Raw genomic sequence first — 6437 nt, forward strand, 5'->3', positions numbered from 1 at the left:
TTGTGTACGAATCAAATACCACAACCCTCTTTTTTCTGTATTGCTTGTCAATGTCACCAAGCGCTGCATGTATACATTTTATCATGCAGATCTACGCCATATAAGGTACAGGTTACATCCGGATGATATGTACGGCTGTAGTGCTCTAGCCATGAACAGATGGACTTCACATACTCGGATCGATCTCTGTTCCCTGCCCCTCTTGTTGCCAGGGTATTGCCTATACATAGGGTGCAGCCATTGCTTGAGCACAATGTGCACCACCTAGTGATCACATCGGTGGCCGCGGTACTACTGACGGGTGTTTGAGAGACCCTAGCTTCTCGGCTCAATTCTTTAAAATACTCTCCATATTATATTTGATTGATCAAGAGTTTTTGAGTATTAGTCTAGTACATTAAGCATTAGTATCTTTTAAAAGGTAGCTATCTTCCGGATTGGTGATTTTGCCCCATTTTGTGATTAAATCCTGGCTCCCCTGTTGTCTAGGACAATGACTCCAACACATCTTGGAAACAAAACACAACACAACAACACACTACTAGTCACTATGACTTAAAGCTAACTTAGAATTCTAGGAAGTTCGGATTAACTCCATCAACCTCTCTCTACTCAAAGTTTATGATCACTCTAGTATCTTACGTGTCTCTTTTGATCTCCTTGATCTCGACTCATGCATTGCAGATTCACGACTGGTGGATTCCGCTCAGGCACATGATTCGGACTACCAGCCCACTCTGCTACGTTTGGTATGCTATACAATCAAGACTATACACATCGTTAGTCCCAAGTAGAAACACAACTAAAATGGTTATTGTCCCGCTACACACCAAGCTTCATCTTATGTGTAGTCCAAGGCTAGCACTAACATTATTCCCTGATTGAATTAGAACATGATGACTCTTGAACTACACATCCAAAACATCTTGGAAACAGGACACATACCATATAATAATGGACTAGTACTTACTACTCCCTCTTATATTTATTTACAGAGGAAGTACTTACTGGCACGACGCAAACTGACTTGTCCTTATTTATAAACAGGAGTAAAGAGAAAAACTACCTTGTACATCTTGTCTTTGTTTTTCCCCCCTGCTCTGATCTCAAGCCGCCACCCCTCTGGAAGCCAGTCATGTTCCTTCTGCACATCATGATACGTTGACACATCGGTAATGGATATATTAGAAAATAAATATATAATGACATCGGCGTGCTAAGAAAAACATACATGGAGCATGCCAGGAGCAGCAGCAGCATCCATAGATTCGATGTATTTCTCATCCATTTCGGAGAAAAGGTAGTTCAGGACATCTGCCTTCATCCTGAATTCGGCCCCTGACACTGGACATATGTAGTACTGGACAAAAACAAAAGTATCGAGGAAAAATGACATATCTCCAATAACAAAACAGAAACTAAAAAAAATCATTACAAAGATGTGTAGAGAACGAACATGTGTTTATAAATCTATCAAAGCATGTATCCCTGTATAGTATTATCCGAACTCTAGAAGAACATAGATGGATTTGCCTACAGCACAACAAGAAGCATGGACTGTGAACATGTTACGTTCCACTAAGGCGTTTAGGTGCAACCCCAATCGCACGTCTGTGTCTAGGAGATTTCTATCCGCAAAGAGTAAGAACCTACTATTCGTAATGATTTAAAGTCCCTTGTACTAACGCGAGATCAGATTAATTAAGTTATACAGTTGTCAAAACATCGAGCCTCCTGTCCGCATCTTCTTGATCATCAAAGTAATGGAATTTCCTGGTGGATCCGTTACCGTTAGGTCGTCTCTGAAAATGGCTTATTCTCGTCCGTGGGCGCATGGCGGAGCCGCCAGAAGGCCGAGCTTAAGGAACCGGTCTTAGGCGACGACGGCACCGCGCTGGTCGTGGTGTGGGTGTCGGGGTCCTGGGGGATAGGCTGCACGGGCACAAATTCGCCCATCTCCTATGCAACGGCAGACCCACGCGCGGCGGTGTCGCCCAGCAGCCACCAACTCCGGCGACGGGGAGCGACTAAGCGGAGAGCGATCCGGAACTAGGAGGAGCGACGGATAAGGGAAACGGACGGCACGTATAAGAAAAACAAGAGGATGGAGCGATCCGGAACTAGGAGGAGCGAGAGAAGCACCGACGGGAGCAGCAGCGGAGCAGGTAAGCCGCGTTCGGCGAGTGCGGCGGGTGTGGAATACGTACGACGTTGTACTACATACCTCGTAGTATTCACCGTCGTCACCAAGGCGGACCTCCCAGATCCAGCCATCTGGGAGCCATCCTGGTGGCTCCCTCACACCACCATGCTCCACCATCTCCCGGCCATCTTCCACCTTCTTCTGGGCATCCTTTCCCACTCCCTCACGATCTGAGGAAAACGGGCCTGCCATTGAAACCTCTCGCTCTTTCTCTTGATTTTCTAGATTCAAAAGTCTAAAAGTTTGTGCAATGGGAACGGAGGGGCCGGGGTGGCTGGCTATTTAACCGCAGGGCCTGACGTATTTTTGTGTGTGTACGCTACTGCAAGCTGGCGGTGGTAATATCTTCTACTCTGACAGAAATCAATTCATTTAATGTGGTGCTGGACTATCCTATTTTGACATCTAAATTAAGAGAGACAGGAACACTAGCTGAGTTTTGCCAGCTTTGCATGGTATAAAATCCATGGTGATCTAGCTCTGGATGGTGCTGTACCAGGACTGATTGCCCAAGTATATGTACAAAAACTAGTAATGACTCTGAGCCGATCTTCCGTACTGGTCTATATCCACACACACACACACACACACACACACACACACACACACACACACACATCTCATGCTAATATAAATAAATAAATAATAATAATATTGAAAAAACGAGTTGCAGAGATCCAACAAATCTCAGCCATTCAACAGCATCTATCCAACGGACTATGCCGCTTCGATGTTTAGCGCTATATGTGTTTAGCACCCATCCCTAATTGATAGCATGCCTAATATCAACACTAACAAATTACTTATATCCTACCTAATATAAACGTGCAATTATTCTCTTGCCAATGCCAATTAATATTAATTGCCTAATGTTAATGTGCATTGTATCTACACGATCCCTAGTATAATAAAGTTTCCGCCCCCCCTCACGAAAAAAAGGAAATACAAATTGTAACACGTTCAGAGATACATGTTAGGTAGATTTGTTCATTACTAGAAAGATTCAAGCTCATTGTTTTCGTTAATAAAAATGAATCATGATGTCATATACTATTACCTCCATCCCAAAATTACTTATTTTATATTAGTCTAGATACAGATGTATCTCTAAAACGTGTCTAGATACATCCTTAGTGTGGAAGGCAAGCTAGGCAATACGGATATGTATATCTCCTCCCTTGTAACCGACTCTGTGTAACCCTAGCCCCCTTCGGTGTCTATGTAAACCGGAGGGTTTAGTCCGTAGGACAACAGAAATCATACCATAGGCTAGCTTCTAGGGTTTAGCCTCTACGATCTCGTGGTAGATCAACTCTTGTAATACTCATATCATCAAGAACAATCAAGAAGGACGTAGGGTATTACCTCCTTCAAGGGGGCCCGAACCTGGGTAAACATCGTGTCCCTTGTCTCCTGTTACCATCCGCCTTAGACGCACAGTTCGGGACCCCCTACCCGAGACACGCCGGTTTTGACACCGACATTGGTGCTTTCATTGAGAGTTCCACTGTGCCATCACCGTAAGGCTTGATGGCTCCTTCGATCATCGGTAACGATGCGGTCTGATAACCCACAAGTATAGGGGATCGCAACAGTTTTCGAGGGTAGAGTATTCAACCCAAATTTATTGATTCGACACAAGGGGAGCCAAAGAATATTCTCAAGTATTAGCAGCTGAGTTGTCAATTCAACCACACCTGGAAACTTAATATCTGCAGCAAAGTATTTAGTAGCAAAGTAATATGATAGTAGTGGTAACGGTAGCAAAAGGTAACAGTAGTAAAAGTAGTGTTTTTGGTATTTTGTAGTGATGATAGCAATAGCAACGGAAAAGTAAATAAGCGAAGAACAATATATGGAAAGCTCGTAGGCAATGGATCGGTGATGGAGAATTATGCCGGATGCGGTTCATCATGTAATAGTCATAACCTAGGGTGACACAGAACTAGCTTCAGTTCATCAATGTAATGTAGGCATGTATTCCGAATATAGTCATACGTGCTTATGGAAAAGAACTTGTATGCCATCTTTTGTCCTACCCTCCCGTGGCAGCGGGGTCCTTACGGAAACTAAGGGATATTAAGGCCTCCTTTTAATAGAGTACCGGAACAAAGCATTAACACATAGTGAATACATGAATTCCTCAAACTACGGTCATCACCGGTAAGTATCCCGATTATTGTCACTTCGGGGTTAACGGATCATAACACATACTAGGTGACTATAGACTTGCAGATAGGATCAAGAACTCTCATATATTGATGAAAACATAATAGGTTCAGATCTGAAATCATGGCACTCGGGCCCTAGTGACAAGCATTAATCATAGCAAAGTCATAGCAACATCAATCTCAAAACATAGTGTATACTAGGGATCAAACCCTAACAAAACTAACTCGATTACATGATAGATCCCATCCAACCCCTCACCGTCCAGCAAGCCTACGATGGAATTACTCACGCACGGCGGTGAGCATCATGAAATTGGTGATGGAGGATGGTTGATGATGACGATGGCGACGGATTCCCCTCCCCGGAGCCCCGAACGGACTCCAGATCAGCCCTCCCGAGAGGTTTTAGGGCTTGGCGGCGGCTCCGTATCGTAAAACGTGATGAATTCTTCTCTCTGATTTTTTTCTCCCCGAAACACAATATATAGAGTTGGAGTTGGAGTCGGAGGAGCTTCAGGGGGCCCACGAGGCAGGGGCGCACGCCCCCCACCCTCGTGGACAGGTGGTGGGCCCCCCTGGCCTTCATCTTTTGCAGGTATTTTTTATATTTTTCAAAAAGTTTCTCCGTGAAGTTTCAGGTCATTCCGAGAATATTTGTTTCTGCACATAAATAACACCATGGTAATTCTGCTGAAAACAGCGTCAGTCCGGGTTAGTTCCATTCAAATCATGCAAGTTAGAGTCCAAAACAAGGGCAAAAGTGTTTGGAAAAGTAGATATGACGGAGACGTATCAACTCCCCCAAGCTTGAACATTTGCTTGTCCTCAAGCAATTCAGTTGATAAACTAAAAGAGATAAAGAAAAACTTTTACAAACTCTGTTTGCTCTTGTTGTTGTAAATATGTAAAGCCAGCATTCAAGTTTTCAGCAAAGATTATAACTAACCACATTCGCAATAACGCTTAGGTCTCAAGTTTACTCATATCAATAGCATAATCAACTAGCGAGCAATAATAATAAATCTCGGATGACAACACTTTCTCTAAACAATCATAATATGATATAACAAGATGGTATCTCGCTAGCCCTTTGTGAGACCACAAAACATAAAATGCAGAGCACCTTTAAAGACCAAGGATTGACTAGACATTGTAATTCATGGTAAAAGGGATCCAGTCAAGTCATACTCAATGTAAACTAACAGTAATGAATGCAAATGACAGCGGTGCTCTCCAACTGGTGCTTTTTAATAAGAGGATGATGACTCAACATAAAAGTGAATAGATAGGCCCTTCGTAGAGGGAAGCAAGGATTTGTAGAGGTGCCAGAGCTCGGTTTTGAAATAGAGATGAATAATATTTTGAGCGGTATACTTTCATTGTCAACATAACAACCAAGAGATGGCGGTATCTTCCATGCTACACACATTATAGGCGGTTCCCAAACAGAATGGTAAAGTTTATACCCCCCTTCCACCAACAAGCATCAATCCATGGCTTGCTCGAAACAACGAGTGCCTCGAACTAACAAGAGTCCCAGGGGGAGTTTTGTTTGCAATTATTTTGATTTAGTTTGCATAAAGCATGGTGTCGTGGGTTTGTTAGGGCAGATGTCCTTGTGAAAGGACTTAGTCGTGGAGCCATTGCTATGGGTTAGCTCAAAGGGGTTAAACCGGACAAGGGGACACGGGGATTTTATACTAGTTCGGCCCCTTCAAGGAAGGTAAAAGCCTACGTCTAGTTGTGATTGGTATTGCTAGGGTTTCGAAGGCCAGGGAGCGAATCCGCTTTGTCTGGCTCTCGAGTTGTTGTATGTCCCTAAACCGCGGCTGGGTCGTCCCTTTATATACATAGGTTGACGCCCGCCGGGCTACAGAGTCCCGAAGCCGGATCATAAATGTATCTGGTTTGGTCTCTATCCTTCCTATCTTATAATACAAGTTACATGACTAGGTCGGTTTACATTTACAGGCTTTAACCCGCCTTTGGGCCTTGGGCCTTCGTGAAGCGCCATCATCCTTGCATCTTCATGGGCTTCTAATCTTCAAGGAGTTAACCCGGCT

This window comes from Triticum aestivum, chromosome 2A (assembly GCF_018294505.1).
Source record: "Triticum aestivum cultivar Chinese Spring chromosome 2A, IWGSC CS RefSeq v2.1, whole genome shotgun sequence".
Taxonomy (NCBI): Eukaryota; Viridiplantae; Streptophyta; class Magnoliopsida; order Poales; family Poaceae; genus Triticum; species Triticum aestivum.